The following is a 17,234-nucleotide window of genomic DNA, read 5'->3' on the forward strand; positions in this document are numbered from 1 at the left end:
CCTGCAATCTCCTCCTTTGCCTCCCACAGCAGCCTGGGATACATCTCGTCTGGGCCTGGGGATTTATCCACTTTTTGGCCTGCTAAAACCGCTAGCACCTCCTCCCTCTCGATGCTAATATGTTCAAGTATGTCACAGCCCCCTTGCCCGATTTCTATGTCTGCATCGTCTTTCTCCATAGTGAACACAGATGCAAAAAATTCATTTAAAACCCCGCCTACATCATCTGGCTCTACACACAGATTGCCACTTTGGTCCCTAATGGGCCCTACCCTTTCCCTGGTTATCCTCTTGCCCTTAATATACTTATAAAACATCTTAGGATTTTCCTTTATTTTGCTCGCCAGTGTTATTTCATGGCCCCTCCTCGCCCTCCTAATTTCTTTTTTAAGTATGCCCCTGCATTTTTTATACTCCTCTAGGGCTTCTTCCGTCTTTAGTCTTTTGTAACTGCCAAAAGCCCCCCTTTTATTTCTAATGCATTTTTGTATATCCCTTGTCATCCAAGGTTCCCTTTGCTTGTTGGTCCCACCCTTGACCTTTACAGGAACATGTTGGCGTTGTACTCTCTCTATTTCCCTTCTGAAAGTCTCCCACTGTTTTGATGCGGATTTTCCTATAAGTAGCTGCTCCCAGTCCAATTTGGCCAGATCCTGCCTTATCATATTAAAATCGGCCTTCCCCCAATTTAGAACCCTTATTTCCGGGCCGTCTTTGTCTTTTTCCATGACCACCTTAAATCTCACCGAATTGTGGTCACTGTCGCCAAAATGCTCTCCTACTGACACTTCCACCACTTGCCCGGCTACATTCCCCAGAATTAGGTCCAGTACCGCCCCCTCTCTTGTAGGACTTTCTACATGTTGGCTCAAAAAGCTCTCCTGGATGCACTTTAAGAATTCTGCACCCTCTAAGCCTTTCACACTCTGACTATCCCAATTTATATTGGGGAAGTTGAAATCCCCCACTATTATTACCCTATTATTTTCGCACTTTTCTGAGATTTGCCTACATATCTGTTCCTCTATCTCCCCCTGACTGTTTGGGGGCCTATAGTACACTCCCAGCAAAGTGCTTGCCCCCTTTTTGTTTTTAAGTTCTACCCATATGGCCTCATTAGAGGAACCCGCTAATATATCATCCCTCCTTACAGCAGTAATTGACTCCTTAATTAATATTGCAACACCCCCTCCCCTTTTACACCCCCCTCTGTCTCGCCTGAAGATTCTATACCCCGGAATATTGAGCTGCCAGTCCTGACCCTCCCTCAACCATGTCTCCGTGATAGCAACAATATCGTACTCCCATGTGTTCAACAACAACTTCAGTTCATCCACCTTATTTGCAAGACTCCTTGCATTAAAATAAATGCCTTCCAGCCCTGCCATATTCTCTTTTGCCTTCACATATTTGCTTTGCCTTCCCAGCTGACTTGTTTTTCCCTCTGTATTTGGCTGTAAATCACCCCCTACTATAGCTCCACTCTGTACCCCATCCCCCTGCCAAGTTAGTTTAAACCCCCCCCAGCAGTGCTAGCAAACCTCCCCGCAAGGATATTGGTTCCCCTCTGGTTCAGGTGTAAACCGTCCGACTTGTACAAGTCCCACCTTTCCCAGAAGCAGACCCAGTGATCCAGGAAACTAAAGCCCTCCCCCCTGCACCATCCCTTTAGCCACGCATTCATCTGTTCTATCTTCCTATTTCTATACTTACTAGCACGTGGCACCGGGAGTAATCCAGAGATTACAACCCTTGAGGTCCTGCTCTTTAATCCTTCACCTAGCTCCCTAAATTCTTGCTGCAGGACCTCATCCCTCTTTTTACCTATGTCGTTGGTACCAATGTGGACCATGACCACTGGCTGTTCACCCTCCCCCTCCAGAATGCCCTGCAGCCGCTCAGTGACATCCTTGACCCTGGCACCAGGGAGGCAACAAACCATCCTGGATTCACGTCTACGGCCACAGAAACGCCTATCTGTTCCCCTTACTATAGAATCCCCTACCACTATTGCTCTCCCACTCTTTTTCCCCCCTTCCTGGGCAGCAGGAGCACCGCCAGTGCCAGGAAGTTGGCTGCTGCTGCCTTCCCCTGGTGAGTCATCCCCCTCAACAGTATCCAAAGCGGTATACTTGTTTGAAAGGGGGATGTCCGCAGGGGGGATATTAAGGGTAATGGGCAGTGAGCAGGAGGTTGGGATTAGACTAGGTGGGATATTAACAGTAATGGGTAGTGAGCAGGAGGTTGGGATTAGACTAGGTGGGATATTAACAGTAATGGGCAGTGAGCAGGAGGTTGGGATTAGACTAGGTGAGATATTAACAGTAATGGGCAGTGAGCAGGAGGTTGGGATTAGACTAGGTGGGATATTAACGGTAATGGGCAGTGAGCAGGAGGTTGGGATTAGACTAGGTGGGATATTAACAGTAATGGGCAGTGAGCAGGAGGTTGGGATTGGACTAGGTGGGATATTAACAGTAATGGGCAGTGAGCAGGAGGTTGCGATTAGACTAGGTGGGATATTAACAGTAATGGGCAGTGAGCAGGAGGTTGGGATTAGACTAGGTGGGATATTAACAGTAATGGGCAGTGAGCAGGAGGTTGGGATTAGACTAGGTGGGATATTAACAGTAATGGGTAGTGAGCAGGAGGTTGGGATTAGACTAGGTGGGATATTAACAGTAATGGGCAGTGAGCAGGAGGTTGGGATTAGACTAGGTGGGATATTAACAGTAATGGGCAGTGAGCAGGAGGTTGGGATTAGACTAGGTGGGATATTAACAGTAATTGGTAATGAGCAGGAGGTTGGGATTAGACTAGGTGGGATATTAACAGTAATTGGTAATGAGCAGGAGGTTGGGATTAGACTAGGTGGGATATTAACAGTAATGGGCAGTGAGCAGGAGGTTGGGATTAGACTAGGTGGGATATTAACAGTAATGGGCAGTGAGCAGGAGGTTGGGATTAGACTAGGTGGGATATTAACAGTAATGGGCAGTGAGCAGGAGGTTGGGATTAGACTAGGTGGGATATTAACAGTAATGGGCAGTGAGCAGGAGGTTGGGATTAGACTAGGTGAGATATTAACAGTAATGGGCAGTGAGCAGGAGGTTGGGATTAGACTAGGTGAGATATTAACAGTAATGGGCAGTGAGCAGGAGGTTGGGATTAGACTAGGTGGGATATTAACAGTAATGGGTAGTGAGCAGGAGGTTGGGATTAGACTAGGTGGGATATTAACAGTAATGGGCAGTGAGCAGCAGGTTGGGATTAGACTCGGTGGGATATTAACAGTAATGGGCAGTGAGCAGGAGGTTGGGATTAGACTAGGTGGGATATTAACAGTAATGGGTAGTGAGCAGGAGGTTGGGATTAGACTAGGTGGGATATTAACAGTAATGGGCAGTGAGCAGGAGGTTGGGATTAGACTCGGTGGGATATTAACAGTAATGGGCAGTGAGCAGGAGGTTGGGATTAGACTAGGTGGGATATTAACAGTAATGGGTAGTGAGCAGGAGGTTGGGATTAGACTAGGTGGGATATTAACAGTAATGGGCAGTGAGCAGGAGGTTGGGATTAGACTAGGTGGGATATTAACAGTAATGGGCAGTGAGCAGGAGGTTGGGATTAGACTAGGTGGGATATTAACAGTAATGGGCAGTGAGCAGGAGGTTGGGATTAGACTAGGTGGGATATTAACAGTAATGGACAGTGAGCAGGAGGTGGGATTAGACTAGGTGGGATATTAACAGTAATGGGTAGTGAGCAGGAGGTGGGATTAGACTAGGTGGGATATTAACAGTAATGGGCAGTGAGCAGGAGGTTGGGATTAGACTGGGTGGGATATTAACTGTAATGGGCAGTGAGCAGGAGGTTGGGATTAGACTAGGTGGGATATTAACAGTAATGGGTAGTGAGCAGGAGGTGGGATTAGACTAGGTGGGATATTAACAGTAATGGGCAGTGAGCAGGAGGTTGGGATTAGACTAGGTGGGATATTAACAGTAATGGGCAGTGAGCAGGAGGTGGGATTAGACTAGGTGTGATATTAACAGTAATGGACAGTGAGCAGGAGGTTGGGATTAGACTAGGTGGGATATTAACAGTAATGGGCAGTGAGCAGGAGGTTGGGATTAGACTAGGTGGGATATTAACAGTAATGGGTAGTGAGCAGGAGGTTGGGATTAGACTAGGTGGGATATTAACAGTAATGGACAGTGAGCAGGAGGTTGGGATTAGACTAGGTGGGATATTAACAGTAATGGGCAGTGAGCAGGAGGTTGGGATTAGACTAGGTGGGATATTAACAGTAATGGGCAGTGAGCAGGAGGTTGGGATTAGACTAGGTGGGATATTAACAGTAATGGGCAGTGAGCAGGAGGTTGGGATTAGACTAGGTGGGATATTAACAGTAATGGGCAGTGAGCAGGAGGTTGGGATTAGACTAGGTGGGATATTAACAGTAATGGGCAGTGAGCAGGAGGTTGGGATTAGACTAGGTGGGATATTAACAGTAATGGGCAGTGAGCAGGAGGTTGGGATTAGACTAGGTGGGATATTAACAGTAATGGGTAGTGAGCAGGAGGTTGGGATTAGACTAGGTGGGATATTAACAGTAATGGGCAGTGAGCAGGAGGTTGGGATTAGACTAGGTGGGATATTAACAGTAATGGGTAGTGAGCAGGAGGTTGGGATTAGACTAGGTGGGATATTAACGGTAATGGGCAGTGAGCAGGAGGTGGGATTAGACTAGGTGAGATATTAACAGTAATGGGCAGTGAGCAGGAGGTGGGATTAGACTAGGTGGGATATTAACGGTAATGGGCAGTGAGCAGGAGGTGGGATTAGACTAGGTGAGATATTAACAGTAATGGGTAGTGAGCAGGAGGTTGGGATTAGACTAGGTGAGATATTAACAGTAATGGGCAGTGAGCAGGAGGTGGGATTAGACTAGGTGGGATATTAACGGTAATGGGCAGTGAGCAGGAGGTTGGGATTAGACTAGGTGGGATATTAACAGTAATGGGCAATGAGCAGGAGGTTGGGATTAGACTAGGTGGGATATTAACAGTAATGGACAGTGAGCAGGAGGTTGGGATTAGACTAGGTGGGATATTAACAGTAATGGGCAGTGAGCAGGAGGTGGGATTAGACTAGGTGGGATATTAACAGTAATGGGCAGTGAGCAGGAGGTTGGGATTAGACTAGGGGGGATATTAACAGTAATGGGCAGTGAGCAGGAGGTTGGGATTAGACTAGGTGGGATATTAACAGTACTGGGCAGTGAGCAGGAGGTTGGGATTAGACTAGGTGGGATATTAACAGTAATGGGCAGTGAGCAGGAGGTTGGGATTAGACTAGGTGGGATATTAACAGTAATGGGCAGTGAGCAGGAGGTTGGGATTAGACTAGGTGGGATATTAACAGTAATGGGCAGTGAGCAGGAGGTTGGGATGAGAGTAAATGTCCTAGATTATCGACTGGGAAAGTTGGTAGCAGGTCGACCGTCCATTATACACCCTGCCCGATTATCATTTCCATTTAGTTCTGTTCCATTACAGGTAACTGACAGAACAGTACAGGCTGCTTGCTGTAATTTCCTGAAGTGCTGTCCCGGGGAGTGACGCTCCTCGACAGGTTCTACCGCCAGTATTGAGTCTCTGTCAAAGTTGGAATTGACTCCCAGTGATGCAGGGGGAGGAAAAACCTGCACAGCGTCGGGTTTTCAATCCTCATTCTTTGGGGGGTTAGTTTTCCTGTTCGTGTCTCAGACATTTTAACCATTGTGTTTTTGTTCTTGAAAAGCCTCTCATTTACTCCACAGATGATTTTTGTCATGTCTCATTTCCTTCATTTACTTTAATTAGTTTCCAGGTCAGTAAACTCACGACGTTCCCTGTAATTCCTGTCTGTTGCCTCTGGCCTCTCCTTTTCCCAGTCCCACTTAAACTGTTCCCTTTGTTTTCAGTCCACAAAGAGTTATACCCGAACCGTTCCCCGGTCCTTTGTACAGATACTGACCGATCCGCTGGGTATTTTCACCTCTTCATATCATTGTTTCAGATTCACAATATTTTCAGTTTTATCTATTTAGTTCCTATTTGACAATTTCTCTTCGGTAACATTCTGTGATTCTAAGATCTGATATCCTGTCAGTTCTGTGATGTTTGGATAATCCAGACTCATTCTGTGTCCCTCCCACTTACCCGATGTTCTTGTCCACTGAAATGCCTCTCGTATGTTAACAACAAGCTGACTCCGTCCACCCCTCCTTCAATCGCCTGTTCCAGTCTGTCCCGGTAGAATTTCGTGAACCGGAACAGCTGGTAATCGTCACACTTTGTCAAGAACTCAGTGATTGTAGAGTTCGGATCTGTGAACACAAATGGAGAAAACTAAACACATTATCCACTTTCTACCCAGGTGGCTACATGTCATCGTATACCAAACGGCGACAGCTTCCTGTGAGCCACATTATCAAACACCTTCTGGTGAGCCACATTATCAAACACCTTCCTGTGAGCCACATTATCAAACACCTTCTGGTGAGCCACATTATCAAACACCTTCTGGTGAGCCACATTATCAAACACCTTCTGGTGAGCCACATTATCAAACACCTTCCGGTGAGCCACATTATCAAACACCTTCTGGTGAGCCACATTATCAAACACCTTCTGGTGAGCCACATTATCAAACACCTTCTGGTGAGCCACATTATCAAACACCTTCTGGTGAGCCACATTATCAAACACCTTCTGGTGAGCCACATTATCAAACACCTTCTGGTGAGCCACATTATCAAACACCTTCCTGTGAGCCACATTATCAAACACCTTCTGGTGAGCCACATTATCAAACACCTTCTGGTGAGCCACATTATCAAACACCTTCTGGTGAGCCACATTATCAAACACCTTCTGGTGAGCCACATTATCAAACACCTTCCTGTGAGCCACATTATCAAACACCTTCTGGTGAGCCACATTATCAAACACCTTCTGGTGAGCCACATTATCAAACACCTTCTGGTGAGCCACATTATCAAACACCTTCCGGTGAGCCACATTATCAAACACCTTCTGGTGAGCCACATTATCAAACACCTTCTGATAACCCACATACACCACATGTACAACATTCCATCAACCTGTATAGTCACGGCTCCACAAAACTACATCTTAATGTGTTGGGAGATTGGGCACATGACTGGCAAATGGTGTTTAGCTTGGATAAGTGCCGTGTTATGCCTGTGGGCAGTGCGAGTGCTCAACATTCATACACCCTTCATGGCATTAAATAAGGGGGAGAAAGGAAGATCCGGGTATTCTGGTGGATACATCTCTAAAGGTACAGGAGCAATGCCGTGAAGTGATAGCTAGAACAAAGGGGATATTGGGGTGCATTCATAGGACAGTAGGGTATAAGACGACCTATTCTGTCCCAGTACAAGACTTTGGTAAAGGCTTCACTTGGAATACTGTGTCCAGTTATGGTCCCCACATAAGGTGGGTGATATTGAGGCTTTGAAACTGATGCAGAGGAGGGACATTACACTAATTCCCAGTATAAAGCAATTTAGTTATCAAGATAGGCTAAGAATGTGGACTCTACACTTTAGAGAAGCAAAGACTAAGCGGTGAACTGATTGAGGTTTATAAGATGATGAAGGGAATCAATTGTGTTCCATTTGACACTTTGTTCCAATGACATAGCTTACGGAGGGCCAGGGGTCACCATTTTAAGTTGTGAAAGGCCAAATTTAAGTTAGATGTCAGGAGGTGGTTCTTTTCCCAGAGAATAGTCGACCTCTGGAACAGGATACCTTCTCTGGCGGTGGACACTGACTCGGTGAATTCCTTCAGGTGAGAACTGGACCGGTTCCTGTTTGGTGCGGACATCACCGCTTACAACAGGAAGACACTTCCGGGAATTCAGTGCAAGATTGATCTGCTGGACTACTTTCAATCGCCTAGATGGGTCGGAGAGGAATTTCCCCTATTTAAATCCCCCAAGTTGACCTGTGTTTTTACCTGTTTTTTTTCACCTCACCCATGGTTTGGTTTGGGATAACTAGAACAAAGTATGACAAAGTATCGCAATTGCCTGGGAAAGTCTGGATGGACCAAAGGGTCTTTACCTGTCCGTCATTGTTCGTAAAATTGTCATATACGACTTTTCTGCAGCTAATCCGTTCCAGCCTCCCCTCATTATCCTCTTTCTCGCTAAATGCTCGCTAATTCAACCTGGATTAACAGATTTGGTGGGGTTTCTACACAATGGTCTCTGGTTACCAGGTTAATCCTCTCTCCACATTAGAACAGAAACATCACTTGGGCTCCTTCAGTCCACCTGTATATTTTTGATATTAAACCTGGGTTGAAATGCTGTGCTCAGTCCCTCCTATCTCCGCTCTGACTTCCTCTAACAGTCTGATATTAAACCTGGGTTGAAATGCTGTGCTCAGTCCCTCCTATCACCTCTCTGACTTCCTCTAACAGTCTGATATTAAACCTGGGTTGAAATGCTGTGCTCAGTCCCTCCTATCACCGCTCTGACTCCCTCTAACAGTCTGATATTAAACCTGGGTTGAAATGCTGTGCTCAGTCCCTCCTATCACCTCTCTGACTTCCTCTAACAATCTGATATTAAACCTGGGTTGAAATGCTGTGCTCAGTCCCTCCTATCACCTCTCTGACTTCCTCTAACAGTCTGATATTAAACCTGGGTTGAAATGCTGTGCTCAGTCCCTCCTCTCTGACTTCCTCTAACAGTCTGGGGTGTATTATCTCGGAGCCCAGTGACTTCTCCACCTCGGCTATTTTACTCAGATCCAAATCCTTCTCTCCAGTGATGTCTAACTGTGGGCCCACATCCTCATCTAGTACATCAAAACTTCACTTCCACCATCATTTTTAGAAAGTTAAGGAAATATTTTGTATCGCCCCAAATTGCATCCGTCAGAACTAGTTTCCCCAGTCCCACCTCTCACCTCCACTGCTCGCTGACCTGTAAAACCCAGAGAATTGTGCTATCTCCCTTCCTGTTGCTGCACTGTGTACATATGGATTCCATCTTAGCATTGCTCCCTGGAACACCCTTACCTTCTAAACCTCTCCGCCTCGCTCTCCTCCTTTCAGGCGTTCCTTAAACTTTACCTGCCCCAATATCTCCTTATGTGACTCGGTGTCAAATTCTGATTGGTCACACTCCTGCGAAGCACCGCGAGAGGTTTTTCAACATTAAAGGCGCTATATAAACACCAGTTTGTTCTTGTTGTTGCTGCGTTGTCATAGAATGCTTTATTAATACTGGTGTCCACAATTTTGTTGCTCTTCCCTCAAAATGTTATCACCAGGAACATTTCCCTCCGAGTCCTGTGAAAACCAAGGCCGTGTCTTATAGATACTAGATCACATCTCATGTTTCTGAATGTTTGGAATGATTTGTTCACTCACACACAACTCAATACTCGCTCCAACACTGGGAATGTTGACTTGTCCCCGTTTCTTCTATAGATACTAGATCACATCTCATGTTTCTGAATGTTTGGAATGATTTGTTCACTCACACAACTCAATACTAGCTCCAACACTGGGAATGTTGACTTGTCCCCGTTTCTTCTATAGATACTAGATCACATCTCATGTTTCTGAATGTTTGGAATGATTTGGACACTCACACACAACTCAATACTAGCTCCAACACTGGGAATGTTGACTTGTCCCCGTTTCTTCTATAGATACTAGATCACATCTCATGTTTCTGAATGTTTGGAATGATTTGTTCACTCACACACAACTCAATGCTCGCTCCAACACTGGGAATGTTGACTTGTCCCCGTTTCTTCTATAGATACTGGATCACATCTCATGTTTCTGAATATTTGGAATGATTTGTTCACTCACACACAACTCAATACTCGCTCCAACACTGGGAATGTTGACTTGTCCCCGTTTCTTCTATAGATACTAGATCACATCCCATGTTTCTGAATGTTTGGAATGATTTGTTCACTCACACACAACTCAATACTCGCTCCAACACTGGGAATGTTGACTTGTCCCCGGTTCTTTTTATAAACACAACTTTATCTCTCACTATTTCAAATCCTCTTTCCTTTTTCTTGCTAATACCTTTTTCACTATTTCTTAAATCTTCTGTTTCAACTCCAGCATTTTTATTAATTCCTCTCTCTAGTCTCCGATCCGGATATTTCCCACTCTCCAGTCACATCCCCTGATACCCTCCCACTGCTCCATTCACCTTTTCTGTAAAACCATTAATGTTGGTCGGGACAGATCACAGCCGTCACTTCCCTTCCAACTGAACGCACTCTAGTGTCCCAAGAACGTGAACACTTCCCTCCTGCTCCAGCCCTCAGCCACACATTGACCAGCCTCATATTACCCGCCTTAAGCAGCCCAGTGCAAAACAATCCGGAGATCAACAGCTTGAGGCCTGGTTTCTTAGTTTAGTGCCTCAGTCTCAATAGTCCCTCTATAAACGTATTTCTATCCGTGTTACTGGCTCCGACCGTGGCTATTTTCTGCTCTCCTTTCCTGCCCAGAGGTGGTCCCACCGGTCAAGGATGTTCTTCCCACCGGCACCAGGGAGGTAACTAACCATTCAGGACCTGCTCAGGGCTACAGAAGAGGTTGTTTATTCCCCCGACTATACAATCTGACACCAGTCCCGCTCTCCTATTCCTGTGCCCCACCTGCCTCTCACTCTCACCCCGCTGGGTGGCCTCCTGCTCTCTGGGGCCACACTGTTTGCTCAAGAATATGGTCCGGAGTCACTGTCTCTCTCCACCTTACAGTCCCCAATACCAGGTATCTATTGGACAGTTCCAGTACTCAGGGGCTCCCTCCACCTGTGACTGTGATCCTGATTCACTGTCTCTCTCCACCTTACAGCCCCCAATACCAGGTATCTATTGGACAGTTCCAGTACTCAGGGGCTCCCTCCACCTGTGACTGTGATCCTCAGTCACTGTCTCTCTCCACCTTACAGTCTCCAATACCAGGTATCTATTGGACAGTTCCAGTACTCAGGGGCTCCCTCCACCTGTGACTGTGATCCTCAGTCACTGTCTCTCTCCACCTTACAGCCCCCAATACCAGGTATCTATTGGACAGTTCCAGTACTCAGGGGCTCCCTCCACCTGTGACTGCGATCCTCTGAGTCACTGTCTCTCTCCACCTTACAGCCCCCAATACCAGGTATCTATTGGACAGTTCCAGTACTCAGGGGCTCCCTCCACCTGTGACTGTGATCCTGAGTCACTGTCTCTCTCCACCTTACAGCCCCCAATACCAGGTATCTATTGGACAGTTCCAGTACTCAGGGGCTCCCTCCACCTGTGACTGTGATCCTCAGTCACTGTCTCTCTCCACCTTACAGTCCCCAATACCAGGTATCTATTGGACAGTTCCAGTACTCAGGGGCTCCCTCCACCTGTGACTGTGATCCTCTGAGTCACTGTCTCTCTCCACCTTACAGTCCCCAATACCAGGTATCTATTGGACAGTTCCAGTACTCAGGGGCTCCCTCCACCTGTGACTGTGATCCTGAGTCACTGTCTCTCTCCACCTTACAGTCCCCAATACCAGGTATCTATTGGACAGTTCCAGTGCTCAGGGGCTTCCTCCACCTGTGACTGTGATCCTCAGTCACTGTCTCTATCCACCTTACAGCCCCCAATACCAGGTATCTATTGGGCAGTTCCAGTACTCAGGGGCTCCCTCCACCTGTGACTGCAGTGTCCCTCTAGATGGTCACTCAATCCCCTCTTTGTACTCAGTCTCTGTCCTGTTCCCTCGACCTGAGAGAGCTGCAGGTTCAGGCAATAGATCTGGACCTTTTGTCAGGACAGAAATTGTATTTTACAGAGTTTTGTGAACCTACCTGTGTCCATTCTCTTTCGTGTTGAAGATGTTGGATCTTCTCCCCTGTCTGGACCTTCAGCCATGGTGGTGACAGGCGTTCCCAGGCTCTGATGCTCTGTAACAAATATAATATTAATGGAGTGTTTGAGGGAAATATTAAAATGAGAAGAACGTTGCCTTGTTGCCATGATATCAAGTCCCTCCTCCCCCATCAGTACAGCAGCTGGTAGCTCTGGGATCTCAGAAAACACCACGAATATACAACTGGTGAATGTGACTGCTGTTTTACAATCATAATTCTCCATTCGTGTGTGAGCCCGCGCACGTGCGGCCATTGAAACTATCAATCAGCGGCCTTTCCTTTCCCCACTGTGGAAATGTCAAAGCGATTCAGTTAATTCAGTACCAGTTTGAGTCTTTGTAAAATTCAGTACTTTGCTGTTTCACTAACGCTGCCACTAGTGGAATAAACACACAACAGCAAGAGAGGGGCAGGGAGAATGTGTGAGAAATGATTAGTGGTAACATAATAGGGAACACTAACGCCTTTTATAAACATATAAATAGTGAAAGAATAGTCCAAGGAAAGGTGGGGCCGATTACTGACCAAAAAGGCAATCTTGTGGAAGCAGAGGACATGGCTGAGGTACTAAATTAACAGTTTGCCTGCGTATTCACTAAAGGAGAGGATGCTGCCAATCGTACAGTAAAGGAGGAGGTGGTAGAGAAATTGGACAGGATATAAATCGATTAGGACGATGTACTAAATTGGTTGGCAGGGCTCAAAGTAGAAATGTCACCCGCTCTGCCACAATCTTCCAATCCTTAGATATGGGAAAGGTGCCAGAGGACGGGAGGGCTGCAAACGTTACTTCCCTGTTCAAAAAAGGAGAGCGCGATGAACCAAATAACTACAGGCCACTCAGCTTAACATCGGTGTTATTTCCGAAACACAATTAACCGTCACTTGGAAGAACATGGGTTTATTAGCGACAGACAAAATGGATTTTATTTAAAGGCAAATCTAACCTGGCTGACTTGAATGAGCCAATGGATGAAATAGGAGAGGGTTGATGAAGGTAGTGCAGTTGATGTTGTGTTTCTGGACTTTCAGAAGGCCTTTGATAAAGTACCTCATAATAGACTGGTGAACAAAATTGGAGCCAATGATATTAAAGGAGCAGTGGCAGCGTGGATACTAAATTGGTGAAGGGACAGAAAACAGACAGTAGTTGTGAACCGATATTGTTCACACTGGAGGGAAGTTTACAGTGTCCCCAGGGGGCGGGATTAGGACCACTGCTCTTTGATTTATTTCAGTGACATGGACTTAGGTATACAGGGCATAGTTTAAAAGTTTGTCGATGACACGAATCTCGGAAAAGTCGTAAACCGTGAGGAGGACAGCAGAAGACTTCAGGAGGAAATAGAGACACTGGTGAAATGGGCAGACACATGGCAGGTGAAGTTTAATGCAGAGAAGTGCAGAGCGTGCAAAATTAAGGCACATGGGATTGGGGGCAAGGTATTGACTTGGATAGAGAACTGGTTGGCGGACAGAAAGCAAAGAGTTGGAATAAACGGGTCGTTTTCTGAGTGGCAGGCAGTGACTAGTGGGGTACCGCAGGGATCGGTCCTAGGACCCCAGCTATTCACAATATATATTAATGATCAGGACGAGGGAATTGGATGTAATATCTCCAAATTTGCAGATGACACAAAGCTGGGTGGGAGGGTAAGCTGTGAGGAGGATGTCGTGAAACTCCAGGATGATTTGGACAGGTTGGGTGATTGGGCAGAAACATGGCAAATGCACTATAATGTGGATAAATGTGATGTTATCCACTTTGGTGGCAAAAACTAGAAGGCAGATTATTATTTGAATGGCAATAGATTGGGAGAGGGGAAGTGCAGAGAGACCTGGGTGTTCTTGTGCACCAGACACTGAAGGTAAGCATGCAGGTACAGCAGGCGGTTAAGGCGGCAAATGGTATGTTGGCCTTCGTAGCAAGAGGGTTCGAGTGCAGGAACAAGGATGTCTTGCTACAGTTGTACAGGGCCTTGGTGAGACCACACCTTGAGTATTGTGTGCAGTTTTGGTCGCCTTACCTGAGGAAGGATGTTCTTGCCATGGAAGGAGTGCAGTGAAGATTCACCAGGCTGATACCTGGGATGGCAGGAATGACGTATGAGGAGAGATTGGGTCGATTGGGCTTGTACTCGCTGGAGTTTAGAAGATTGAGAGGGGATCTCATCAAAACCTATAAAATGTTGTCAGGCCTGGACAGAGTAGATACAGGAAGAATGTTTCTGATGGCCGGGGAGTCCAGAACCAGGGGTCACAGTCTAAGGGGTAAGCCATTTAGGACTGAGATGAGGAGGAATTTCTTCACCCAGAGTGGTGAACCTGTGGAATTCTCTGCCACAGAGGGCGGTGGAGGCCATTCATTAAATATATTCAAGAAGGAGTTGGATATATTTCTTAAGGCTAAAGGGATCAAGGGATATGGGGAGAAGGCAGGGACAGGGTACTGAGTTTGGATGATCAGCCATGATCTCATTGAATGGCGGAGCAGGCTCGAGGGGCCGAATGGCCTACTCCTGCTCCTATCTTCTATGTTTCTATGTCTATGTTTTCTATGAAATGCTGCATTTTGGAAGGAAGAATGAGGCGATGCAATTTAAACCAACTGGTACAATTTAAAGGGGTTGCAGGAACAGTAAAACTTGGGGGTATAGATACAGAAATCCTTGACGGTGGCAGGACAGGGCGATAAGGCTTTTAGAAACGTATATGGGAGCATTGGCTTTATAATTAGAGGCACAGGAACATCGGAACAGGAGTAGGCCACTCATTTGTTCCAGCTTGTTCCTCCATTCAATTCGATCATGACTGAGCTGTATCTTAACTCCATCTCCCCGCCTTGGTTCCATATCCCTAAATACCATTGCCTAACACAAATCTATCAATCACAGTTTGTCATTTTCAATTGACCGAACCTCAACAGCTTCTTGAGGGCGAGTGTTCCAGATTTCCACTACACGGTGTCTGAAGAAATGCTTTGTAACATCACCCCTGAACGGCCTCGCTCTGCGGTTAAGGTTATGCCCCCTTTTTCTGGACTAGTCCACCGAAAGACATAGTTTAACCCTTTCTATGCTAGCAATTCCATTGATCATCTTAAACACCTCAATTAGATCACCCCTTAACTTTGTATAATCAAGGGAATTAAAGTTTCGTCTGTGTAATCTATCCTCATAATTTAAATCTTTTAGCCCCGGGATCGTTCTGGTGAATCTGAGCTGCACCACCTCCAAAGCCAAGATATTGTTCCCAAGGTGCGGTTCTCTAAATGGGTCTAACCCGAGCTCTGTACAGCTGGAACAGAACTTCTACCCCTTTGTAATCCAGCCCGCGAGATAAAGCCCATCATTCCATTAGAGTATTACTTATTTTTGGTACCCATCAACTAGCTTCTAGTGATTTCTGTACTTGGACCCAGAGTTCTCTCTGCCCATCCACAGTTCCTAACTTCTAACATCACCCCTGAACGGCCTCGCTCTGCGGTTAAGGTTACGTGGACCCCTAGTTCTCTCTGCCCATCCACAGTTCCTAACTTCTAACATCACCCCTGAACGGCCTCGCTCTGCGGTTAAGGTTACGTGGACCCCTCGTTCTCTCTGCCCATCCACAGTTCCTAACTTCTAACATCACCCCTGAACAGCCTCGCTCTGCGGTTAAGGTTACGTGGACCCCTCGTTCTCTCTGCCCATCCACAGTTCCTAACTTCTAACATCACCCCTGAACGGCCTCGCTCTGCGGTTAAGGTTACGTGGACCCCTAGTTCTCTCTGCCCATCCACAGTTCCTAACTTCTAACATCACCCCTGAACGGCCTCGCTCTGCGGTTAAGGTTACGTGGACCCCTCGTTCTCTCTGCCCATCCACAGTTCCTAACTTCTAACATCACCCCTGAACAGCCTCGCTCTGCGGTTAAGGTTACGTGGACCCCTCGTTCTCTCTGCCCATCCACAGTTCCTAACTTCTAACATCACCCCTGAACGGCCTCGCTCTGCGGTTAAGGTTACGTGGACCCCTCGTTCTCTCTGCCCATCCACAGTTCCTAACTTCTAACCATTTAGAACATTCTCTGATCGATCCTTTTTAGGTCCAACGTGAATGAGCTCATTTCTTTGAGGTGAGGGGAGTGCGACAAACTCACTCAATCCATTCCAGGAGGGTGGGTTCTCCGGCGTTCTGAATGTTATTTAATATTGGTGTCACGAGTCTAACGCCCTCGAACGTATATGTGGACACGGTGTCAAGCTGTAATGAGAGTGAGAGGAGGCTCCCGTGGAGTATAAACACAGCATAGACCACTAGAGCCGAATGGACTGTTTCTCTGCTGCAGTTTCGATGTAAATCCAATCTGTCCTGAATTGTCACAAACTACAATCTCTGTGACTGTGACCATGGTGTGTAACCCTTCCTTGTCCATCATTCACCTTCCCACAGCATTCGATATAGTCTCATCTGGCATTCTTTTCAATGTCATGGCCTCCACTGTCCATCCCATAAAACTGATCCTCATGTGCTTCCTGTCCTAGCTCCCTGATCGCAGATCGCAAACCTCCAGCAATGGGTTAACTTTTGTCTTTCTATCCACACCTATATTGTTGGCCAATATTGAACCGATGATGCTGCTTCTGGTGCATAGTAACCGATTACTGTAGCGCCGGAGGCAGATTGGATTGTTTCAATATCTGCTTCTTGGGATTTGCCAGGGCATTGAAATCTCTGTGCCGAGATCGCCTCATCAGGCACCTCCATTGACTGGGCGAGGCTACATCATAGACCCATAATATGATACAGCACAGGAGGTCATTCAGCCCATCAGGCACCTCCATTGACCAGGCGAGGCTACATCATAGACCCATAATATGATACAGCACAGAAGGTCATTCAGCCCATCAGGCACCTCCATTGACTGGGCGAGGCTGCATCATAGGCCCATAATATGATACAGCACAGAAGGTCATTCAGCCCATCAGGCACCTCCATTGACTGGGCGAGGCTGCATCATAGACCCATAATATGATACAGCACAGAAGGTCATTCAGCCCATCAGGCACCTCCATTGACTGGGCGAGGCTGCATCATAGACCCATAATATGACACAGCACAGAAGGTCATTCAGCCCATCACACCGGTGCTGACTCTTTGGAAGAGCGATCCCATTATTACCACTGTCCCTCTCTTTCCCCATAGCCCTGTAAATGTTTTCCCTTCAAGTATTTATCCAATTCCCTTTTCAATGTTACAACAGAATCTGCTTCTCCACCC

General features: G+C 46.6%; 1 protein-coding gene across 3 annotated transcripts in view; it reads right to left on the minus strand.

Moving 5' to 3' along the window:
• The window catches only part of LOC147081242 (NACHT, LRR and PYD domains-containing protein 3-like), a 74,345-nt gene extending 60,130 nt beyond the window's left edge, over positions 1–14,215 (minus strand). For 2 of the 3 annotated variants that reach the window (XM_085980857.1, XM_085980855.1), the window contains exons 1-2: positions 11,911–14,215; positions 6,207–6,373 (exon numbers count right to left, since the gene is read on the minus strand). The gene's annotated coding sequence lies outside the window, so the exon portion shown is untranslated. The remainder of the gene's footprint in view (positions 1–6,206; positions 6,374–11,910) is intronic. The other variant, XM_085980858.1, reaches the window with a different exon arrangement.
• Positions 14,216–17,234: the final 3,019 nt, after the last annotated feature.

The sequence above is a fragment of the Somniosus microcephalus genome, unplaced genomic scaffold, assembly GCF_052327205.1.
Source record: "Somniosus microcephalus isolate GS21.2 unplaced genomic scaffold, FLI_Smic_1.0 scaffold627, whole genome shotgun sequence".
Lineage (NCBI taxonomy): Eukaryota > Metazoa > Chordata > Chondrichthyes > Squaliformes > Somniosidae > Somniosus > Somniosus microcephalus.